This window comes from Procambarus clarkii, chromosome 4 (assembly GCF_040958095.1).
Source record: "Procambarus clarkii isolate CNS0578487 chromosome 4, FALCON_Pclarkii_2.0, whole genome shotgun sequence".
Taxonomy (NCBI): Eukaryota; Metazoa; Arthropoda; class Malacostraca; order Decapoda; family Cambaridae; genus Procambarus; species Procambarus clarkii.
In genome coordinates this window covers 48,545,473-48,572,031 of record NC_091153.1, presented here as the reverse complement: position 1 = coordinate 48,572,031, position 26,559 = coordinate 48,545,473, and positions in this window count along the sequence as shown.

Genomic DNA, 26,559 nt, shown 5'->3' with positions numbered 1-26,559 from the left:
TTGATGGTCATTTGTACATTATATAACGAAAGAAAACTAGACCAAAAATAATATCAATCATCAGCCCAGAGAATCAGAGAACGACCGTGTTACCTAATATATCATTATACATATTATAATAATATTATATTATTATTTTGTATAATATAAAATACAAAAATATAATCGAATGTAAATTAAGTCGCTATCTACAATCATTTGAGCCTTGCATTGGCTATAAAATCAATTACTGTTCTTTTCCCTATTAATGGTAGGCTAATTTATCATTCCTGCAGGTAAATGCGAATCAACTGCTGGTAATTAGTATGGTGTTGACCCATAAACCGATCCATCACAATTGGAGCGAGAAGACAGAAGCTTTTGTCTTGCAAGGTGGCGTTCTTCACAGAGCGCCACGGCTCGGCGAAGTGTTACTAGTTAAGTAACAAATAAAGGCTTGGTAAAGTGTTACTTAGCTGGGTTGGGGGGGGTGACCAGAATAATAAATGATGGATTGTTGGGGTTGTTGGTAATCTTATAATGAAGATTGAGCCCGAGACCAGGAACTGGAGTTTGGCTATTACAGGTCCAAGAGGCACTACGAAGAGACCGGTAAACTTTTTTCCCTGGGGATGGATTAGTTAGTAGCTGGTTGAATAGTTGGATGGAATGATGCTTAGTTTGATGGATAGCTGGTTGATGGAGTAGTGGGATGGATGGCTGTGAAGCTGGGTCGTGAGCTGAGCCAGTGATATTTATTATAATTGTAGGTAGGTAGGTAGCTTGGTTTGGCGATAAGTAGATTACTTGCCTTAGTTGAGTGGTTATTTGGTTGAGTGGGTGATTGGTTGCTTGCTTTGGTAGACTAGATGGATGCTTGGAGGGTCGGTTGATTGAAGGTGTTGGTGGCTTGCTTGATATAGAGGAGAAGTGTAAGATATTTGTTTAATTTCTTGTTTACAATGCTGATTGCTTCCTAAAAGGTTGAAACTATGAGAGAGAGAGAGAGAGAGAGATTGAGAGAGAGAGATTGAGAGAGAGAGATTGAGAGAGAGAGATTGAGAGAGAGAGATTGAGAGAGAGAGATTGAGAGAGAGAGATTGAGAGAGAGAGATTGAGAGAGAGAGATTGAGAGAGAGAGATTGAGAGAGAGAGATTGAGAGAGAGAGATTGAGAGAGAGAGATTGAGAGAGAGAGATTGAGAGAGAGAGATTGAGAGAGAGAGATTGAGAGAGAGAGATTGAGAGAGAGAGATTGAGAGAGAGAGATTGAGAGAGAGAGATTGAGAGAGAGAGATTGAGAGAGAGAGATTGAGAGAGAGAGATTGAGAGAGAGAGATTGAGAGAGAGAGATTGAGAGAGAGAGATTGAGAGAGAGAGATTGAGAGAGAGAGATTGAGAGAGAGAGATTGAGAGAGAGAGATTGAGAGAGAGAGATTGAGAGAGAGAGATTGAGAGAGAGAGATTGAGAGAGAGAGATTGAGAGAGAGAGATTGAGATTGAGATTGAGATTGAGATTGAGATTGAGATTGAGATTGAGATTGAGATTGAGATTGAGATTGAGATTGAGATTGAGATTGCGAAGCTAGTTTCAAAATAACAGGAAAATTAGAGTTTGCATTCAGCCGTCATTTGCCATTTTTTCTCAGACTAGTGTTGACATTAAACATATTTTAAGAGTGAGAACTGATTTTACTTATGCTGTCAAGATTTCGTCTCACGCTTGTGTTATGCTTCTCTCCCCTTCTCCAGCATCCACTGCTATGCTGTCAAGATTCTGTTTTGTTATTGTGCTGCTAGATTTTCAGTCACCTTATCTCCGTACCCATTTTCCCATCTTTCTTAAATCGTCTTATTTTTTTGTCCTGTGTTCCCCATTTTGTTAATTTTGTTATGTATATGTACGCATTCGTGTGTATGCATTCGTGGTTGCGTGTGGCAAGACTGGGATAATGTGTGTTCGTGTGGGCTCAACGTTTTGACTCAACGTGTGGGCTCAACGTTTCGGCTAAACGTTTGGGCTCAACGTGTGGGCTCAACTTGTGGACTCAACGTGTGGACTCAACGTGTGGGCTCAACGTTTGGGCTCAACGTGTGGGATCAACGTATGCTTGGAGGACCGAACAAACCTGTAAAGCTGTGTTGGCGGCAATTTGTTTTTTGACAACATATTTTGGGGTCGGGTGTAAAGTGGCTTTAGGATGCCTGGGACGATGCGTATGAGGGAACAGGCAAGGAACATAGGAAGAAGGGGAAGTGAGTGGGAGGTGAGAGGGTGAGATGTTGACAATATAGAGAGATTGAGGAGGAGAGTTACCCCCTATAAAGCTTCTTGTTTTCTGTATGTGCTGTTACGGGATCACCATAGTCCGTGCTACTTGGAACTTTTGTTCCGAATAGCTGAATCTAAAACAGCGACAACAACATGTGTTGCCTATTTGCACTAACATGCCGGTCATGCAGACTCTTCCCATTTTGTCCAAAATTGGCTTAAACACCAATTTTATTCCGTTAGAATTGTAATGTTTTATGGCGCTTTGCATTGTTTGGTTAGCATTTCTTTTGGCAGTATATGTTAAACAAAAAATTGCAGATCCAAGACTTGGAGATCGATGACGAAATGTGATAATCTTTGTCATGTGTGTAAGCAGTCACGTGACTGAATTTAGTGGGTTAAAATAGGCAAAAGGCGCCGTTGCTAATCGGAGAAGAGTTTTCGCGTCACTCAGGAAGCCAGGATTGGCTTCGTAGGGGTCCCTTCCACAGCTAAGGAGAGTCTGGTGTTGCCGTGTTGTTTAGGGAGAGTTAGTCGACTAAGGCGTGTCTGGTATCGTAGGTTCGAACCCTCATCACGGCCCTTGTGGATTTGTTCATCTGATATAGCACGCTATTGGGATTTCTGTGTGTATTAGGGAGAGTGTTTCAGGGGTTTGAGGGCGTGTGAATCAGGTCGACCAACATCGTTATGTCCACAGTCTTGGAAAGGACTTCTTCAATGATACAATCTACTGTGACGCTGCATTTTGGATAAGGAAGAATCATGAAGAGTAATGGTATCACTCAGGTACGCTACACACACACACACACACACACACACACACACACTAATAGGAAAGAGTGGAGTGATAAGGACAACGCGGCAGTGAATGAAATACTGAAGGCACTAGACATGAAAGGGGCTGAGCATAACTTTGAGAAGGTTTTCAGGCTAGGCTGGTACAAAAAAGACCGAGACCGTGTGTTAAAGATAGTGTTTGCAAACGAGAACACAAAGGACACGATTCTAACAAAGAAAAGCCACCTGCAACATGTGGGAGAATTAAAAAAAGTATTCCTCCAGAGGGACATGACGAGGGAGGAGAGGGTCATGGCGGCAGAAGCAAGGAAGAAGCGCAGGGCGAGAGGGGAAAACCAGGAAACCACAGCTCCCAACACATCACCCCCAGAGGCTAGGGGGGAACCCACAACCAGCTGCCCAGTAACACCAGCGAGGAGAGCAACCCCACCACCCTCCTCTGTATAGAAAACATCCCTTTCCTTCCTGTCCTCCCGCCCCTTTCACCCCATACCCTCCCTGTCCCTCCCCCTTCACTTGACCCCCCACCCCTCATCCCAGTATCCTCTGCAACCCTGGTATCCACCTCACAAATCCTCACACCCATGGCACAGCTTCCTCCACCAGCAGAACACTCACCAAGGAGGAAATTTGAGAAGGAACAGAAGAAAGTGAGCCTCAAGGCAATGTACACTAACATAGATGGAATTACAAATAAAGCAAATGAACTTGGAGAATGGGTACTAGAGGAAAACCCAGACATAATAGCCCTCACAGAAACAAAGCTGATGAAAACAATAACAAATGCAGTGTTCCCACAGGACTATTATGTTATGAGGAAAGAGAGAGAAGGAAGAGGTGGTGGTGGTGTAGCCCTGCTGGTAAGAAAAGGCTGGGATTTTGAGGAGTTGGTTGTTCAGGGATGTGAAGGTTTCAATGACTACATAATAGGAACAATAACAACTGGAGGGCAAACAATTATAGTCGTAGTCATATATAATCCACCACCAAATGACAGAAGATCCAGACAGAAATATGATAGAAACAATATGGCCACGATTAACATAATAGAGAGACCAGCTTCTGTTGCTAGCAGGAATGGATCTGGACTACTAATTATGAGAGACTTCAACCATGGGAAGATAGATTGGGAGAACAGAGACCCGCATGGAGGACCAGAAACATGGAGAGCTAAGCTGCTGGACGTGGCAACAAGAAACTTTCTAGGCCAGCACATCAAGGATCCAACAAGAATGAGAGGTGAGGATGAACCAGCAATGCTTGATCTGATATTTACCCTAAATGAGTAGGATATAAGGGAAGTCAAGATGGAAGCACCCTTGGGAATGAGTGATCACAGTGTATTGAACATTGAGTACCTGGTAGAGCTAGGAATTATACCCCCGCGAAAAAGAACTAGGAAACAAAAGGCTGGCATATCGAAAGGGAAATTATGAGGAGATGAGAAGCTTCCTATGGGAAATACCTTAGGACACAGACCTCAGAGCAAAGTCTGTACAAGATATGATGGACTATGTCACCCAAAAGTATCAGGAGGCAGTAAGCAGATACATCCCGGCCCAAAAGGAAAAATCCGAGAAGCAAAAGAAGAATCCAGGGTATGATAGGGCATGTATGGAAGCAGAGAAACTGAACAAAGGGGTGTGGAGGAACTTCCGGAATAACAGAATACCAGAAAGCAGAAAAAGATACCAGAGAATCAGGAATGAGTATGTCAGGGTGAGAAGAGAAGCAGAGAAAAGTTATGAAAATGATATAGCAAACAAAGCCAAGACCGAACCAAAGTTACTCCACAGTCATATCAGAAGGAAAACAACAGTGAAAGAACAGGTAGTGAAACTTTAAACAGGCGAGGACAGGTATACAGAGAATGACAAAGAGGTGTGTGATGAACTCAACAAGAGGTTCCAAGAGGTCTTCACAACAGAACAAGGTGAGGTCACTGTGCTAGGAGAAAGGGAGGTAAACCAGGCGGCCTTGGAAGAGCTGGAAATTACGAGAGAGGAGGTCAAGAGATACCTGCTGGATCTGGATGTTAGAAAGGCGGTTGGTCCAGACGGGATCTCGCCATCGGTACTGAAAGAATGTGCAGAGGCACTTTGCTTGCCACTCTCCATGGTGTATAGTAAGTCACTGGAGACGGGAGACCTACCAGAAATATGGAAGACGGCGAATGTAGTCCCAATATACAAAAAGGGCGACAGGCAAGAGCCACTGAACTACAAGCCAGTGTCCTTGACTTGTATACCATGCAAGGTGATGGAGAATATCGTGAGAAAAAAACTGGTAGCACATCTGGAGAGAAGGGACTTCGTGACAAATCGCCAACATGGGTTCAGGGAGGGTAAATCCTGCCTGACTGGCTTAATAAAATTCTACGACTAGGTGACACAGATTAAGCAAGAAAGAGAGGGCTGGGCGGACTGCATTTTCTTGGATTGTCGGAAAGCCTTTGACACAGTACCGCATAAGAGGCTGGTACATAAGCTGGAGAGACAGGCAGGTGTAGCTGGTAAGGTGCTCCAGTGGATAAGGGAGTACCTAAGCAATAGGAAGCAGAGAGTTACGGTGAGGGGTGAGACCTCCGATTGGCATGAAGTCACCAGTGGAGTCCCACATGGCTCTGTACTCGGTCCTATTTTGTTTCTGATATATGTAAATGATCTCCCGGAGGGTATAGATTCATTTCTCTCAATTTTTGCGGACGATGCCAAAATTATGAGAAGGATTAAGACAGAAGAGGACTGTTTGAGGCTTCAAGAAGACCTAGACAAACTGAAGGAATGGTCGAACAAAGGGTTGTTAGAGTTTAACCCAGGCAAATGTAATGTAATGAAGATAGGTGTAGGGAGCAGGAGGTCAAATACAAGGTATCATCTGGGATAGGAAATTATTCAGGAGTCAGAGAAAGAAAAAGACTTGGGAGTTGATATCACGCCAGACCTGTCTCCTGTAGCCCTTATCAAGAGGATAACATCAGCGGCATATGCCAGGCTGGCCAACATACGAACAGCATTCAGAAACTTGAGTAAAGAATCATTCAGAACTTTGTATACCACATATGTCAGGCCAATCCTGGAGTATGCAGCCCCAGCATGAAGTCAATATATAGTCAAGGATAAGACTAAACTGGAAAAGGTTCAAAGGTTTGCCACCAGACTAGTACCCGAGCTGAGAGGTATGAGCTACGAGGAGAGACTACGGGAATTAAACCTCACTTCGCTGGAAGACTGAAGAGTTAGGGGGGATATGATCACCACATTCAAAATTCTCAAGGGAATTGATAGGGTAGATAAAGACAGGCTATTTAACACAAGGGGCACACGCACTTGGGGACACAGGTGGAAACTGAGCGACCAAATGAGCCACAGAGATATTAGAAAGAACATTTTTAGTGTCAAAGTGGTTGACAAATGGAATGCATTAGGAGGTGATGTGGTGGAGGCTGACTCCTTACACAGTTTAAAGTGTAGATATGATAGAGCCCAATTGGCTCAGGAATCGGTACACCTGTTGATTGACGGTTGAGAGGCGGGACCAAAGAGCCAGAGCTCAACCCCCGCAAACACAACTGGGTGAGTACACACACACACACGCACACACACACACACACACACACACACACACACACACACACACACACACACACACACACACACACACACACACACACACACACACACACACACACATCTGTACACCAGTTGATTGACGGTTGAGAGGCGGGACCAAAGAGCCAGAGCTCAACCCCCGCAAGCACAATTAGGTGAGTACACACTGGAATATGCAGCACCAGCCTGGAGTCCATACCTAGTTAAACACAAGACAAAGTTATAGAGAAGATTCAGCGGCATGCCACCAGGCTCGTCCCGGAACTGAGAGGAATGAGCTACGAGGAAAGGCTAAAGGAGTTGAACCTCACGTCCCTGGAAAACAGAAGAGTAACGGGAGACATGATAACTACCTACAAAATTCTCAGTGGAATTGACAGGGAATTTCAATAGAATTGAAATAGGAATTTCCTTAACTACTTAAGCATATTAATACATCTTCGGCAGGACAAAGACAAACTCTTCAGCACGGTAGAACACGAACAAGGGGACACAGGTGGAAACTTAGTACCCAGATGAGCCACAGAGACATTAGGAATTTTTTTTCAATATCAGAGTAGTTATTAAATGGAATGCACTAGGAAGTGATGTGGTGGAGGCTGATTCCATACACAGTTTCAAATATAGGTATGATAGAGCCCAGTAGGCTCAGGAATCTGTACACCAGTTGATTGACGGTTGAGAGGCGGAACCAAAGAGACAAAGTTCAACCCCGCAAGGACAACTAGGTGAGTACACACACACACATATTCCCAGATTGTAGGATCCTCCAAGAGGACTTGAACAGGTTGCAGAGATGGTCAGAGAAATGGCTACTGGAATTCAACACGAGCAAATGTCAAGTTTTGGAAATGGGACTAGGTGATTAGAGACCAAACGGACAGTACACAATGAAGTGGGACTGCCTACCTGTGACGACGCGAGAAAGAGACCTGGGCGTGGACGTAACACCTAATCTATCTCCTGAAGACCATATAAATAGGATAACGACAGCAGCGTACTCTACACTGGCAAAAGTTAGAACATCATTCAGAAACCTAAGTAAGGAGGCATTTAGGGCGCTTTATACTGCCTACGTGAGGCCAGTTTTAGAGTATGCCGCCTCATCATGGAGTCCCCATCTGAAGAAACGTATAAGGAAACTGGAAAAGGTTCAGAAGTTTGCAACGAGACTCGTCCCAGCGTTACAAGGGATGGGGTATGAAGAGCGCCTGAAGGAACTGAGCCTTACGACACTAGAAAAAAAGAAGGGAGGAGGTGGATATGGTAGGAACGTATAACATACTCTGGGGGATTGAGAGAGTGGACATAGACGAAATGTTCACACGGAATAGTAACAGAACGAGGGGACATGGGTGGATGCTGGAAACTCAGATGAGTCACATAGATGTTAGGAAGTTTTCTTTTAGAGTGAGAGTAGTGGAAAAATGGAATGCACTTAAGGAGCAGGTTGTGGAAGCAAATTTTATTCATAATTTTAAAACCAGGTATGATAGGGAAATAGGACCGGAGTCATTGCTGTAAACAACCGATGGCTCGAAAGGCGGGATCCAAGAGTCAATGCTCGATCCTGCAGACACAAATAGGTGAGTACACAAACACGCACACACACATGCACATAATAGGGGGCCTAATAACCGAGTGGACAGCGCTCTGGACTCGTAATCCTAGGGTCCGGGTTCGATCCCCGGTGATGGCAAAAACAAAATTGGCAGAGTTTCTTTCACCGTGATGCCCGTGTTACCTAGCAGTAAATAGGTACCTGGGAGTTAGACAGCTATTGCGGGCTGCTTCCTGGATGTGTTTGGGGAAAAAATAAATAAATTAGTTAGTAGTTAGTAACAGTTGATTGCTTGACAGTTGAGAGTCGGACCGAAAGAGCAGAGCTCAAGCCCCGTAATCACAACTAGGTGAATACACACACACACACACACATAGCCAGCAGTCTCACCCCCAGGTACCTATTTACTGCTTGGGGGACCCGAGGAAACAGGCGAACCAAACTGTCCATTTGTTTCTGCCTCGACCGGAAGTCGAACCCGGGCTCGTTAACTGCGATTCCCGAGCGCGCTCTAGATGGGGTACCCAGCTGCTCCCGGGTCTCTCCTACCCTCCTCTATCCCCTATTATCAATCTTCCCATATTCTCCACCTTTTTTTTTTTACTTTCTCCGCATTTCCTCCCCTCTCCACCTTTTCTCCGCTCTCCTTCCCTATCCCCCTCTCTCACCTTTCCACACGCCTCTCTCCCTCTCCTCCTCTCTCCTCACTCCTTCCCCTTTCTCCCCACTCTTTCCCCCTCTCTCCCCACTCCTTCCCCTCTCTCCCCTGGCTCCTTAATCCCTCTTGCCAGGTCCACAATGAACTCACTTCATCGTTTTCGAGAAAACTATGAAAGTACGGCCGGATTAAGCAGCAAAATTTCATAAAGGAAAACATGCTTGATTTTAGTTCAATCTTATACAAATTCGCAGGGAAGGGGGATACATAAGATACAAATAAATCTTAACGCATGGCACTTGGGCAGACCCGACTGGTCTCTGAGACTCGTATACCATCGCCTCTTGTTTCATGGGTGAAAGTTGGGTGAGGCTAGCCCCTAGCGTCGGTCCTCCGACATTGGGCAGACACGCAGAAACTCCTTGATAGATATAGATAGATATATGATGGTTGCTAGCTAAGAGAATAACACGTACATCAAGTCAGTGGCGATGCACAATAAATTTTCCTCGTTCAACAAATTTAAATTTAGCATGAAGTTCCTGGTATATAAACCTGTCAGAGTAGTGGTGTAACTGAGGTGTGCATCGCCCTCTGCCAGGAGGGGTGTGTAGGGTAGCTAGGGTGTGCTTCCCTCACCCCAGCTGCACCCTGGTTGAGGGGGATCTGCAACCCATCACCTCTATGAGGTGAGGGTGTTGGATATTTCCAACACCGAATACAACACTGTTGTATTCTCATTACTTATTACTAACTATACTAATTATTGTAGTAAGTAAAATTAACAACACGTAGAATTCTCATGTACTAATAATTCCATCTGTACAGTAGGCTAGAATTCTCACGTCACCTGACGCCAGTATTGCGTCAGATTTCCTTACAGTAAACACATTATATCCAATGTATGTGAGAATTAAATTCGATTCTCTATAACTAAGGCATTCTGTATGATAACTAATTGCAGATGAATTGACCTCCAACTAAAAGCCGAATAGAGCGTTGGAGTCATAACGTTTATCTCGTAATAATGCTAACGTTACAAGTGAATGCCATGGGGAGACATTAATTCCTCTCCCTTATATATTTACTATTCTTAAAGTGGTAAATAATAATAATTTCCTCCTCTAAATAATAAACCCGTCCAGTCTTCAACGTTTCAAGCGTAAATGCGAGAAATATTAATGTTCGTGACATAATTTGTTTTATGAACGCGCGACGCGGCGTGGGTTGAAGAGGACCAACTCAGTACACGTGGAGAGCCGCTCAGAGGCAGACCTGCGCATACCGTACTCACAAGGAGACGCCATTGTCCAGCCATTTGGGCAGACGTTATCCATCCTCAGATGAAAGTCGCCACTGTGAGGCGTGAATAACCTTGCAGATAATATCTTCAGCTAGTGTTGGTGTCAAATAAGGAGCCTTTTAACCTGGTTCTTGACGACACGTGACCAGCCAGCGAAGCGCGCCACTATCCAGGATAGGCCTAGCCGGAGCCTGGGGACGCGAAGCACGGCAATCTTAAAACTTATACAGTGCCCCACAGCTAAGTATATTCCTTTATGTGATGCATCGGGTAAAGAGTTTAGTAGTAGCTGGGTGATTGACCGTTATGATGCACGATAACATCTAATAACAGGTGATTAAATTTTGTCACCTGTAACTCTCAATTTCTTGAATATATAGATTCAGTAGTTAAATTAGTTGCTACTGTAAATATTTGTCTTGCAGCACGAGAGAAGAATTCTCCATGCCGCCTTCTCCCATGTTAATCCGTCTCATTCGTCAGCCGACCGAGTCCAGAGAATAAGAGGAACTTCCATGGCTTGTCTAAAGGAATCGTCATTAAGCTAAGATTTATTTTCTTTCATGATTCTATTGCAATTTCTTATGTGCAGAATTCCTCAGGATTAATATGTGGTTTACTGTAACTCTCATTACTATGCTCATAATCTATGTTCCTATTTATGGTAATGATATCAGTTTCAGTATAATTTTTATAGGATTAGATTATTATTAATTGAATTAGTGAACGAACCACACTAATTCCTGGACGTACTTACCTCCAGTAATAACCCCCCAATGTAGGTGCTTGAGGGTTTGATTCATTTAATTATACAGCCCATTAATTATTTCTATGATCATATTTTCTAGTATTTTATCCATAGTTACTGGTTTCATCTAGGAATTATCTAATGATCAGAAATTCTCAGTTTCCCTCTTTACTATAAAAGCGGGTGGTCCTTCGTAATTTAATTTACTACATTAATATTTTAAATAATCAGATTCAAGCCTCAAATATCCCACATTATGGTCCTTATAGAACCGGATAGGCATTAAATTTATAATTAAAATATTAACCATTAATAACTAATCCTTGTGTGATAGAAGCTAGACTAACTATTTAATTAATTGTGTCAACTAACAGTGTAACACATCAGTTAGCCTAGATCACACTAACATATTGCTACTTTCACCTCATGTATAAGGTAGCTTTAGTGGGTTATAGCCAATTACCCACAACACTTAGACCTATACCTCACACAGAGGTGAGAATCTTTAGGTCACCAGGAGCAACAGCTCATAACTTTTACAATAACCCCACCCTAACACCTGCGTTAGAGTGGCCTCACCATCTAACCATTATATACTTAGGTGGTAATGACATCCACCCCACTCGTCATCCAGCCGAGGTGATCAAACACCTCAAAGCCATAATTTCTTCTTTCATGCTCATCAGTGAATCAGTAGTATTCACATTAGTGGAACCTCGCCAACCAAGACAAGATAATCGTTGGGGAGTAACCCCAGAATACTACCTGAGAGCTGCGAAGTACATAAATTTCAGGCTGAAAAAACGAGTGAGATTGGATGCCACATATATCCAATTTACAGCCAGACCTTACAGACAGAACCTGACCAGAGATGGTGTACACTTGTCGGGGGAATCTAGGTTGCATGTGGTTGACAAGTTAATTAACACCATCAACCATCACAAACGGCTGTGGCTAGCAAGCCAAACTTAACTGTACATAATTGTTTCACCTGTGTGTGCAAGAGCACTCTTATAAAACAAAAAACCCAAAAATACAGCACAACTATATTCACCTTACTGCACCACAATAATCTTTACCCATGTTATTAGGTAGAATTTAGGCTGAGATTGTGCTGAATTTGGTACAAGCCCAGACTAAATAATTTTATAGTTCTTAGTTAGGAATTATTACGACTAGATCTAAACTAGTCAGTGTTGTATGTATTATATTATTTGTGCTGACCCTATTCAGGGTGGGATTAATTTTGAGATAACTCTGATTGGAGTGTCTCCATAATATTTCTCTTGCATGCATTATTTTGTGTATCTGTTTTGTGTATTGCTGGATTATCTCCATTAACTCTGATGGTGATATGAATGAGCTAACCGGACGAGAACTAATGGTGAAGTTCAGACAGTGCACAAAATATCTAGCTATTTGTTGTTAGGTAGGTAGGTACATTCAACCTCAAGTGAGGTAAAATATAAAGTAGTCACCTTAAATTAGGCTACAATTAATGTTACCTGTTCACTAATGAACAAGTACCCAAGCTTCCTTAGTAATACATATACTAACACTGTGAAGTTTGAAGCTAAGCCCAACATGGCTACTCCTGAACAATTGAGGAGAACCTACATTGGCCTTAAAGGTCACTTGACCAGATTAATTAATAAGGCTGAGGGCTTAACTAAAGATAATCCCATTGACTCTTATCACTTAGAGGCATTAGTTAGATTGGCTGATCTGAAATTTGATCAAGTCAGATCTGCAGGTCAATCTTACCTTGATCTGCTAAATACTGTAGAAACTGATCCTGAAGAAGCAAGTCAAACTGTAGACGACATCTCCCAATATGAAGAAGAGACTCACGATAAAATTATCTAAATTAGCCAAACAATCTGGATCCAATACCAGTAACACTGGGTCTAACTTCAATAATCACTTACCCGAGGTTCGTTTACCTACTCTAGACTTGCCTACATTTTCAGGATTAGATACAGAAAACTGGGACAATTTTTGGACTTCCTTTGAAGTTCACATCCATAAGAAACAGTCTCTAGACAAGGTTTCTAAATTTTCATACCTACTTAGTCTTCTCACAGGAGAGGCTAAAAAGGTCATACATAACCTTACTCTTAATGAGAGTAATTATGAGGAAGCTATAAAACTCCTGAAGTTGAACTATTGCAACAAAGAGTTAAGTATAGCTACTCTTTATTATCAATTGCTAGATCTGAATGCACCAAACAGTAGACCAGAGTCACTTCAAAGCTTCAGACTAGAAGTAGAGTCTCTAGTAAAGGCCTTAGGTACCAAGGTCAATATACCTGGTTCTGAATGGTCTATCAAGCTATTGTTACAGAGGAAATTACCTCGAAATGTCTTGACAGAGCTCTGCTCACATTATAATACTGAGTTTCTTACTCTCGATCAAATTTTCGAGGGGTTGAGGATCACAGTTAATAGGTTAAAGACTCATGACAAAATTAAACCTGAGTCTAAACCAATTAATACTGATATTTCAGTCAAACCTAAACAGACTCAGAGTAAGTCTAATAAATATAAATCCAAACCTACTCCATCCACTAGGAAAAGAAGTGGAAATGTGGGTACATATTCAGTATCTCCTTCAGAGATAACCAATGACTTGTCTACTAAAGAGACTAAGTCTATTAACCAGAGAAAGTGTCTGTTCTGCAATCAGGAACACACCACTTACCAATGCTCTGCTTATCCTACGTATAATGCTAGAGTTAAAAGGTTACAGGAATTGCACAAATGAACCAAATGCATGGGTTCTCATGATCCCAAGAAATGTGCAGTACCGCTACGTACCTGCAACCGTTGTAACCAAGGTGTACACCACTACGCCTTATGTAGAAAATCTTCTACACCAACCATGACCACTGGAGAGAATTTTACTAATTCTACTGCAGTGCAATATTGTAAAGTACATCACGAAGTAAATGTACTTGCTACTGAGTCAGGCAATAATACTACTTTGCCTACAGCTCAACTTAAATTAATGAACCGAAGATCTAGAATTAACACTAGGGGTCTTTTTGACCAAGGTTCACAGAAAACCTTCATTACACAACAGTTGGTAGATGAGTTAAATTTAAAACCTACCAAAAGTGTGAAGTTAAACATTTCGGGTTTCCTGTCAAATAGTGGACCTCGTGACTACAAGGTAGTTAAATTACTAGTTAGATTAGGATCTTCTACTAGCCCAATCCATGCGGTGGTAGTGGATAAGATTCCTACGGACCTGCAGGTCACAGGATTAGCTCGCACTGCGAGACACCTTAAGCGAAACCGCATGAGGCTAGCGGATCATAAAATAAATTCCGATTGCCTCACAGATATTGGAATACTAATAGGCGCGGATCATTATTACAAGTTTATAACTGGATGCACTAGACAACATGGTATGAATTTGTTGTCGTCCGCAGGGGGCAAATTGCTCACAGGACCCGTGCTTTTCAGACAAGGTCCAGCGTCCACAAACTAACAAACCAATAATGTAATTGTGGCGTGACTAGGCTTAGAGCAGTCACCCCTACGCTTCAGGGAAATAGCCGAGGACATTGAGTCTGACCCACCAATACATCGTTTGTGGGATTTAGATACGTTAGGCATCATCCCTGAGCAACCAAGTCCTGATGATACGTGGACTTACTACCATGAGGCTAACCGAGAACTGTTAGGAGCCAATATGCCTCTACAGTCATGGGCCTCAAATAATAAACTGCTTAACCAGTTAATCGAGAAAGAATTTCCAGATTATCAGGTATCCAGTAAATTAAAGGTTCTAGGCGTGGAATGGAACACCAGCACTGACGAGATGAATGTCAAGTCAGTGCAAACTGATAATTCAACCCTTACCATGAGAACACTGCTCTCATTTGTCAGTCAACCATTTGACCCTTTAGGCCTACTTAGTCCTATATTAATAAGGGGCAAACTCCTAATGCAGGAGTGCTGGCAGAAACATATGGGATGGGATGATCCGTTATCAAGTGAGTTACAAGCCAAATGGCAAATACTCTCAACGGATTTTAATCAGGCGTTTTGAAATTTCCTCGTAATGCTTCAGGACCAAACTTACCCACCAATTTGCACGTTTTTTGCGATGCCTCTGGCAAAGCATATGGCGCAGTAGCCTATTCAGTTAACAGTGCTCAAGCAGTTTTACTCACATCAAAAGCAAGAGTCGCTCCCATCAAGAAGAGATCCTTACCTCAGATGGAGTTGACTGCATTGCTAGTGGGAGTAAGATTGGCCCATTACCTGGCAAAGACACTCAGTAATATCCACTTTGGTGAGATTGTAGTGTGGTCAGACAACGAGGCAGTCTTACAATGGGTAAGAAACAATAACAACAAAACTCCTTACGTCAGTAATCGCGTCAGGGAGATTCATGATTTATCCGCTGGATATAAGTTTAGACATGTCCCCACTAAGGACAATCCTGCAGATTATTTATCAAGAGGATTGACATTTAAACAACTTGTCAAGTCTTCGCTGTGGTTCAATGGACCCTCATGGCTTGTTGGTGGTCAGTGGCCCAAACAAAAGCCACAAGTCATAGTGACCAATATCACCACTCCCATGGCGGAACCAGAGCCTCAGCGAACATTAGCCATTGATCCTCATCATTATTCCAACTTAAACAAATTGTTACGAGTGACTGCGCACGTGTTTGATTTCCTTGCTAAAGTAGGAATTCGACATAAATTTCCCAATCCTGTCCACTATTGGATCAAGCGTGCACAGAAAGAGACTTACGGAAGCGAATTTGAGAATCTTCCGGATAAACTCACTAAGTCTCTAGGCATCTGGTACGATGTCAACACTCATAACATACTACGATGTGGAGGACGTTTGCTGCATGCAAAGATTGACTTAGACACTAAGAATCCCATTCTTTTACCTCGTCACCACATCATAACTAAACTTCTTGTCTTACATCACCATCAATATGGTACACTGCATGGTGGAGTTTTAGATACTCTCACCGACCTTAGACAAAAGTACTGGCTTCCTCAAGGTCGTCAGACTGTTAAGACCATTATTAAATCTTGTGTAATCTGTAAGAGATACGACGCTAGAGTCTGTCCTTACCCAGGACCTCCACCACTCCCAGAAGAGCGAGTGGTTCATCTTCGTCCTTTCGAAACCACTGGAGTTGATTATACAGGAGCCCTACTCCTCACTGGTAACCCAGATAATATACCAGTGAAGGCGTACATTTGTCTCTTTACATGTGCTACAACCAGAGGCGTGCACTTAGAGGTCACCCCAGACATGAGTGCTGAAGCTTTCATTCAAGCTTTCCGCAGATTTGCTGCCCGCTGATCATGTCCTAGATTAATGATATCAGACAACGGATCTAATTTTGTGGCAGGAGAAAGTTGTTTGCGAGAAGTCTGGAACCACCCTGTAGTACAGTCAGTCTTACAAAGAAGACAATGTCACTGGAAATTCATAGCACCGAGAGCCCCTTGGCAAGGTGGGTTCTATGAGCGAATGGTAGGCACAGTCAAGAAGTGTCTAAGGAAAACTTTACACCGACAAAAGGTCAGTTACTCAGAACTCCAAACTATTGTTGTGGAAATCGAGGCGCGAGTCAATAACCGCCCCATCACCTACCTGTCTGATGATTACACCCAGAGAGAACCACTGAGCCCCTCTCACTTGATCCATGGAGGTCTACTGAGCCCTCTCATCCCTTTAGCCGAAGAGGACCCTGTAGACCCGTCCCATGTGACCAGAGGAGACTTGGTGGAAAGCTACCAGCATCTTTCTAGAGTTATTAACAGGTGGAATGAGGTGTGGACTCGAGAGTACCTCACAGCTCTACGAGAGTACCACAACGGAGCTTCGAGTCCTTACAATAAGGTGCAATTAAAGCCAGGAGACCTAGTACTAGTCGACAGTGATGGACCAAGGTCAGAATGGCCCATAGGTAAAATTATCACCATTCATCCAGATCGACAAGGTGTCCTAAGAGTGGTTAAGGTCTTATGAAGAGGCAACACTACTCTAAAAACTTTAGAGAAGCTGGTTCCCCTTGAACTGACTGAACAAGAATATCAGCCAGATCCAGTTTCCCCAGTAATTTCAGAGGACAATGAATTTGTTCCTCCAAGCAACCGCCCCACTAGAGCTGCAGCTCAACAATGTAGGCGGAATTTGCAAGCCTATTACAACTCTGAAGAAGAGTAATTTCCTTCACTTCCCACTGAGATAACTATGATGATACTACGATGTGATATCACGTAACAAAACATTACATGTCACTATGACCCAGGATATCGCATCACCGTAGATTCTGTTAGTTTAAATTGGGTGAGTTAAATTCTATAAATATTGTGTAGGCTACAAGCAACATGTTTCATTTGACATGTAAATAGCAAGACTCAAGTTCTTGTAAGTCCTTGATAAATCAGGGACGTTCGTTATGTGTGTACTAACATACTAACATATTAACATACTAATGTACCAATCTTAATATCACTTCGGGATAGGTCACAACAGCACAGTACACTACGACCCTAGAATCCTCCCCCCGGAGTTATGTTGGATATTTCCAACACCGAATACAACACTGTTGTATTCTCATTACTTATTACTAACTATACTAATTATTGTAGTAAGTAAAATTAACAACACGTAGAATTCTCATGTACTAATAATTCCATCTGTACAGTAGGCTAGAATTCTCACGTCACCTGACGCCAGTATTGCGTCAGATTTCCTTACAGTAAACACATTATATCCAATGTATGTGAGAATTAAATTCGATTCTCTATAACTAAGGCATTCTGTATGATAACTAATTGCAGATGAATTGACCTCCAACTAAAAGCCGAATAGAGCGTTGGAGTCATAACGTTTATCTCGTAATAATGCTAACGTTACAAGTGAATGCCATGGGGAGACATTAATTCCTCTCCCTTATATATTTACTATTCTTAAAGTGGTAAATAATAATAATTTCCTCCTCTAAATAATAAACCCGTCCAGTCTTCAACGTTTCAAGCGTAAATGCGAGAAATATTAATGTTCGTGACATAATTTGTTTTATGAACGTGCGACGCGGCGTGGGTTGAAGAGGACCAACTCAGTACACGTGGAGAGCCGCTCAGAGGCAGACCTGCGCATACCGTACTCACAAGGAGACGCCATTGTCCAGCCATTTGGGCAGACGTTATCCATCCTCAGATGAAAGTCGCCACTGTGAGGCGTGAATAACCTTGCAGATAATATCTTCAGCTAGTGTTGGTGTCAAATAAGGAGCCTTTTAACCTGGTTCTTGACGACACGTGACCAGCCAGCGAAGCGCGCCACTATCCAGGATAGGCCTAGCCGGAGCCTGGGGACGCGAAGCACGGCAATCTTAAAACTTATACAGTGCCCCACAGCTAAGTATATTCCTTTATGTGATGCATCGGGTAAAGAGTTTAGTAGTAGCTGGGTGATTGACCGTTATGATGCACGATAACATCTAATAACAGGTGATTAAATTTTGTCACCTGTAACTCTCAATTTCTTGAATATATAGATTCAGTAGTTAAATTAGTTGCTACTGTAAATATTTGTCTTGCAGCACGAGAGAAGAATTCTCCATGCCGCCTTCTCCCATGTTAATCCGTCTCATTCGTCAGCCGACCGAGTCCAGAGAATAAGAGGAACTTCCATGGCTTGTCTAAAGGAATCGTCATTAAGCTAAGATTTATTTTCTTTCATGATTCTATTGCAATTTCTTATGTGCAGAATTCCTCAGGATTAATATGTGGTTTACTGTAACTCTCATTACTATGCTCATAATCTATGTTCCTATTTATGGTAATGATATCAGTTTCAGTATAATTTTTATAGGATTAGATTATTATTAATTGAATTAGTGAACGAACCACACTAATTCCTGGACGTACTTACCTCCAGTAATAACCCCCCAATGTAGGTGCTTGAGGGTTTGATTCATTTAATTATACAGCCCATTAATTATTTCTATGATCATATTTTCTAGTATTTTATCCATAGTTACTGGTTTCATCTAGGAATTATCTAATGATCAGAAATTCTCAGTTTCCCTCTTTACTATAAAAGCGGGTGGTCCTTCGTAATTTAATTTACTACATTAATATTTTAAATAATCAGATTCAAGCCTCAAATATCCCACAGAGGGGTTGGTTGCAGGGGAGCGTTCTTCGCGCTGTATGAGCCGCCAGGGTTCAGTGGGACGAGCTTCGTGTAGTGTTGTTCACTCCGTGGTAGATCTGGGAGAACAGGTTGAGTGTGGTGGATGCTGTCCTGCCAGGCTGATCCTGCCAGGCTGGTCCTGCCCGGCTGGTCCTGCCAGGCTGATCCTGCCAGGCTGATCCTGCCAGGCTGATCCTGCCCGGCTGGTCCTGCCAGGCTGATCCTGCCAGGCTGGTCCTGCTAGGCTGATCCTGCCAGGGTGATCCTGCCCGGCTGGTCCTGCCAGGTTGATCCTGCCAGGCTGATCTTGCCAGACTGGTCGTGCCAGGCTGTTCGTGCCAGACTGGTCCTACCAGACTGGTCGTGCCATGCTTGTCGTGCCAGGCTGGTCGTGCCAGACTGGTCGTGCCAGGCTGGTCGTGCCAGGCTGGTCGTGCCAGACTGATCGTGCCAGGCTGGTCGTACCAGGCTGGTCGTGCCAGGCTGATCGTGCCAGGCTGGTCGTGCCAGGCTGGTCGTGCCCGTCACACTTGCAGTCTGGGGCCTCTGACTGTGGATGTAATCCATTAGTTAGACTCTCGATGAAAATATATTGCACTGCTGGCATGGATAATCCCGTGTTCTCACCTAGTTGTGATTACGAGGGTTGAGCTTTGGCTCTTTGGTCCCGCCTCTCAACCGTCAATCAACTGATGTACAGATTCCTGAGCCTACTGGGCTCTGTCATATCTACATTTGAAACTGTGTATTTAGTCAGCCTCCACCACATCACTTCCTAGTGTATTCTAATTACTAACTACTCTGATACTGAAAAAGTTCTTTCTAATGTCTCTGTGGCTTATTTGGGTACTCAGCATCTACCTGTGCCCCCTTGTGCTTGAGCCACCCATGTTAAATAATTCATTCTTGTACACCCTGTCAATTCCCCTGAGAATTTTGTATGTGGTGATCATATCTCCTCTAGCTCTTCTATCTTCCAGCGACGTGAGGGGCAGTTCACGTAGTCTGTCCTCATAGTTCATTCCTCTTAATTTTGGGACTAGGCTAGTAGCATACCTCTGAACTTTTTGCAGCTTCGTCTTGTGCTTGACTAGATACGGGCTCCATGCTGGGGCTGCATACTCCAGGACTGGTCTTACATATGTGGTATTCAAGGATCTGAATGATTCCTTACAAAAGGTTTCTGAAAGCAAGTCTGATGTTGGCCAGCCTTACATAGGCAGCTCATGTTATTCTTTTGATGTGGGCTTTGGGAGACAGGGTTGGTGTGATGTCAACTCCTAGATATTTCTCTCTGTCCGTTTCGTGAAGGACTTCATCTCCCATTCGGTATCCAGTAACTTGCCTCCTAGTTCCTCCTCCTAGTTTTATTACCTTACATTTACTAGGGTTGAACCTTAGTAGCCATTTGTCGGACCATTCCTTCAGTTTCTCATCTTGTAGCCTCATACTATCCTCCTCTGTCTTGATTCTGCACATATTTTTTGCATCACCAGCAAACATCGAGAGGAACGAGTCAATTCCTTCTGGGAGATCATTTACGTATATCAGAAACAGTATAGGTCCAAGGACTGATCCCTGTGGGACTCCACTGGTGACTCAGCTCCACCTTGAGACCTCACCCCTCATGGTGACTCACTGTGTCCTGTTGCTTAGTTACTCTCTTATCCAGTGGAGTACAATCCCTTTCACTCCTGCCTGCATCTCCAGTTTATGCACTAGTCTCTTATGTGGTACTGTGTCAAAAGCTTTCTGGCAGTCCATGACTATGCAGTCTGCCCAGCCCTCTCTCTCTTGCCTGATTTTTGTTGCCTGGTCATAGAACTCAATTAATCCTGTTAGGCATAATTTGCCATCTCTGAACCAATGCTGATGTTGTGTTACAAAGTTCTTTTGCTCCAGATGTTCCACTAGCTTTTTTCGCACAATCTTTTCCATCATCTTGCATGGAATGCAAGTTAGGGACACTGGCCTGATGTTCAGTGCTTCCTGTCTATCACCCTTCTTCTATATTGGGACTATATTGATCGTCTTCCCAATTTTTGGCAGTTCACCTGTTACCAGTGATTTGTTGTACACCATGGAGAGTGGTAGGCACAGAGCTTCTGCTCCGTGTGTGTGTGTACTTACCTAATTGTACTTACCTAATTGTGCTTGCGGGGGTTGAGCTCTGGCTCTTTGGTCCCGCCTCTCAACCGTCAATCAACTGGTGTACAGATTCCTGAGCCTATTGGGCTCTATCATATCTACATTTGAAACTGTGAATGGAGTCAGCCTCCACCACATCACTTCCTAATGCATTCCATTTGCTAACTACTCTGACACTGAAAAAGTTCTTTCTAACGTCTCTGTGGCTCATTTGGGTACTCAGCTTCCACCTGTGTCCCCTTGTTCGCGTCCCACCAGTGTTGAAAAGTTCGTCCTTGTTTACCCGGTCGATTCCCCTGAGGATTTTGTAGGTTGTGATCATGTCCCCCCTTACTCTTCTGTCTTCCAGTGTCGTGAGGTGCATTTCCCGCAGCCTTTCCTCATAACTCATGCCTCTTAGTTCTGGGACTAGTCTAGTAGCATACCTTTGGACTTTTTCCAGCTTCGTCTTGTGCTTGACAAGGTACGGGCTCCATGCTGGGGCCGCATACTCCAGGATTGGTCTTACATATGTGGTGTACAAGATTCTGAATGATTCCTTACACAGGTTCCTGAACGCCGTTCTGATGTTAGCCAGCCTCGCATATGCCGCAGACGTTATTCTCTTTATGTGGGCTTCAGGAGACAGGTTTGGTGTGATATCAACTCCTAGATCTTTCTCTCTGTCTGTTTCATTAAGTACTTCATCTCCTATTCTGTATCCTGTGCCTGGCCTCCTGTTTCCACTGCCTAGTTTCATTACTTTGCATTTACTCGGGTTGAACTTCAACAGCCATTTGTTGGACCATTCACTCAGTCTATCCAGGTCATCTTGTAGCCTCCTACTATCATCCTCTGTTTCAATCCTCCTCATAATTTTTGCATCGTCGGCAAACATTGAGAGGAACGAATCTATACCCTCTGGGAGATCATTTACATATACCAGAAACAGTATAGGTCCAAGGACTGACCCCTGCGGGACTCCACTTGTGACGTCTCGCCAATCTGAGACCTCACCCCTCACACAGACTCGTTGTCTCCTGTTGCTTAGGTATTCCTCTATCCACCGGAGTACCTTCCCTCTCACTCCAGCCTGCATCTCCAACTTTCGCACTAGCCTCTTGTGTGGCACTGTATCAAAGGCTTTCTGACAATCCAAAAATATGCAGTCTGCCCACCCTTCTCTTTCTTGCCTTATTTTTGTTGCCTGGTCGTAGAATTCAAGTAACCCTGTGAGGCAGGACCTGCCATCCCTGAACCCATGTTGATGCTGTGTTACAAAGTTCCTTCGCTCCAGATGCTCCACTAGTTTTTTTCGCACAATCTTCTCCATCAGCTTGCATGGTATGCAGGTTAGGGACACTGGCCTGTAGTTCAGTGCCTCCTGTCTATCCCCTTTCTTGTATATCGGGACTACGTTAGCTGCTTTCCAAGTATCTGGCAGTTCCCCTGTTGCCAGTGATTTGTTATACACTATGGAGAGTGGTAGGCTCAGTTCTCTTGCTCCTTCCTTTAGAACCCAAGGGGAGATTCCATCTGGGCCTATAGCCTTCGTCACGTCCAACTCTAGTAAACACTTCCTTACTTCCCCACTGGTAATCTCAAACTCTTCCAGTGGTTCCTGGTTAGCTATTCCCTCACTTACCTCTGGAATTTCTCCTTGTTCTAAGGTGAAGACCTCCTGGAATTTCTTATTCAATTCCTCACACACTTCCTTGTCATTTGTAGTGAATCCTTCCGCCCCTATCCTTAATCTCATAACCTGTTCCTTTACTGTTGTTTTTCTCCTAATGTGGCTATGCAACAATTTAGGCTGAGTCTTTGCCTTGCTTGCGATGTCATTTTCGTATTGTCTTTCTGCCTCTCTTCTCATCCTGACATATTCATTCCTGGCATTCTGGTATCTTTCTCTGCTCTCCAGTGTCCTGTTATTCCTATAGTTTCTCCATGCCCTTTTACTTTGCTGCTTAGCTAGCCTACATCTTTGATTAAACCATGGGTTTCTCATCTTCATTTCTCTGTTTTCCTTTTGGACTGGGACAAACTTGTTTGCTGCGTCCTTGCACTTCTGCGTGATGTAATCCATCATATCTTGGGCCGTCTTTCCCCTGAGCTCTGTTTCCCATGCTATATCCGTTAGGAATTTTCTTATCCCCTCATAGTTTCCCTTTCGGTATGCTAACCTTTTGGTTTCGGTATCCCTCCTCGAGTTCAATAACCCTTCTTCAATCAAGTACTCAAACACCAGTACACTGTGGTCGCTCATTCCTACTGGGTCCTCAAAACCGATTTCTCTTATGTCGGAGTCGTTCAGAGTGAAGACTAGGTCGAGTCTCGCTGGTTCATCATTGCCCCTTGTGTGTGTGTGTGTGTGTGTGTGTGTGTGTGTGTGTGTACTCACCTAGTTGTGTTTGCGGGGGTTGAGCTCTGGCTCTTTGGTCCCGCCTCTCAACCGTCAATCAACTGATGTACAGATCCCTGAGCCTACTGGGCTCTGTCATATCTACATTTGAAACTGTGTATAGAGTCAGCCTCCACCACATCACTTCCTAGTGCATGCCATTTACTAACTACTCTGACACTGAAAAAGTTCTTTCTAATGTCTCTGTGGCTCATTTGGGTACTCAGCTTCCACCTGTGTCCCCTTGTTCGCGTCCCAAGGGTGTGTGTGTGTGTATGAGTGTGTGTGTGTGTGTGTGTGTGTGTGTGTGTGTGTGTGTGTGTGTGTATTCTCCTAGTTGTGCTGGCGGGTGTTGAGCTTTGCTCTTTCGGCCCGCCTCTCAACTGTCAATCAATCAACTGTTACTAACAATTTTGTTTCCACACACACACAAACACAGCCAGGAAGCAGTCCGTAACAGCTGTCTAACTCCTAAGTACCTGTTTTCTGCTAAGTAACAGGGGCATCAGAGTGAATGAAACTCTGCCCATTTGCTTTTCCGGCGGTCCCAGGGAATCGAACCCAAGTCCCTAGGTCCACGAGTCTAGAGCTTTAGCCAACACCCCTAAAGTGTGTGTGTGTGTGTGTGTGTGTGTGTGTGTGTGTGTGTGTGTGTGTGTGTACGTACCTAGATGTCCTTGCAGGGTCGAGCAAGGCTCCTAGCCCCACCTCTGAACGTTCTTAGATAACTGCCATGACTCATTTCTCACACTTGTATCCCATTTACATTACCAACTTTGAATCGAATTATCTTCAACGACTTCTAAAGGCTAACCTGTTCCATTTATTACCAGGTCTAATTCTAAACAAGTTTTTTCTGACGGCTCTGTGACTCATTTTCATCTCCAGTTACCATCTATGAGCCTCGTTCTGCTGTTCCTACATTTGAACAATGGTGCTTTATCTGCCTCTACAGCTTCCCTTCGGATCATATAATATTATATGTCCCTCTGTCTCTCCTCTCCTCCAGTGTGGTAAGGTTGTGTGTCTGCTCACCTATATGTATGACCACTGTTCATACACTCAGGTTGTATGAGTATGGTTACTGAGGGGGAAGCCCCGGTGTATGCAGCCGGGGGTGTATATAGCCAGTGTATAAGCCTAGTCCATATTTTAGAAGTATTGTGTTAAATTTCCCTAAATAAATAATTTCTGTTACTGAATGTTTTTCATTTAGTGTATTCCATGCAAGTCCTCGACTCTGCTGGTCAGGTCTGTGCACTCTGATTCAGTGCTTCAATAAATCGTTAGTTCCTTCTATTAAAATTTCTCGGTTCAGTAGGCCAGAAGGACCAAACACTCACCTTCCTTGGATCAATAGACCAGGAGGCCCTTCCTCTCCTGCCCGGCATTCCTCAACTCGGGTAAAAAGGATTTTTCATCCTGCTTCCTGGGTGTGGGAGGTTAGACTCCGTCCGCCTCCGGTCGGAAGACCAGAACTTTCCTCTGTGATTCGTTGGTACAATTGACCAGGAAGCTCTTCCACCATGCCGCCTACCTTCAGGGGACTAACATGCCGCCTACCTTCAGGGGACTAACATGCTGCCTACCTTCAGGCGACTAACATGCTGCCTACCTTCAGGGGACTAACATGCTGCCTACCTTCAGGGGACTAACATGCCGCCTACCTTCAGGGGACTAACATGCCGCCTACCTACAGGGGACTAACATGCCGCCTATTTTCAGGGGACTAACATGCTGCCTACCTTCAGGGGACAAACATGCCGCCTACCTTCAGGCGACTAACATGCTGCCTACCTTCAGGGGACTAACATGCTGCCTACCTTCAGGGGACTAACATGCCGTCTACCTTCAGGGGACTAACATGCTGCCTACCTTCAGGGGACTAACATGCCGCCTACCTTCAGGGGACTAACATGCTGCCTACCTTCAGGGGACTAACATGCTGCCTACCTTCAGGGGACTAACATGCCGCCTACCTTCAGGGGACTAACATGCTGCCTACCTTCAGGCGACTAACATGCTGCCTACCTTCAGGGGACTAACATGCTGCCTACCTTCAGGGGACTAACATGCTGCCTACCTTCAGGGGACTAACATGCTGCCTACCTTCAGGCGACTAACATGCTGCCTACCTTCAGGGGACTAACATGCTGCCTACCTTCAGGCGACTAACATGCTCCCTACCTTCAGGGGACTAACATGCTGCCTACCTTCAGGCGACTAAAATGCTCCCTACCTTCAGGGGACTAACATGCTGCCTACCTTCAGGGGACTAACATGCTGCCTACCTTCAGGGGACTAAATTTTTTTTTACTCTGCTTTCTTGGTTCAGCAGACAAGGAGAACCTACTCTACTTGGTTCATCTGGCTGAGAGAACCTTTCACTTTCTTCCAAGATTCAATAGGTTAGGAGGACATTCCACTGCTCCTTGAGCAAGCCAGGAGTAGCCTCCCTCTCCTCAGCTTCAGCTCAATAGACCGGGAGGACCTGACACTGTGAGCGGTTCACTACACCGGGATAACCTCACACTCCGGTACCCGGGTTCGCTTGGCCTGGAGAACGTTTGTTTCGCTTCCTGGTCCCAGATTCACGAAGCAGCTACGCAAGCACTTACGAACCTGTACATCTTGTCTTAATCTTTGGCGGCTTTGTTTACAACTATTAAACAGTTAATGAGCTCCGAAGCACCTGGAGGCTGTTTATAACAATAACAACAGTTGACTGGAAAGTTTTCATGCTTGTAAACTGTTAAATAAATGTAACCAAATCCGTCAAAGATTGAGGAAAGATGTACACGTTCGTAAGTACATGCGTAACTTAGTGAATCTGGCCCCAGGTCGGTGCGTGAGACGAGTCGTTCCTCCCACACCGCCGCCTCTCGCCCGACACAGACCTCCGCCAC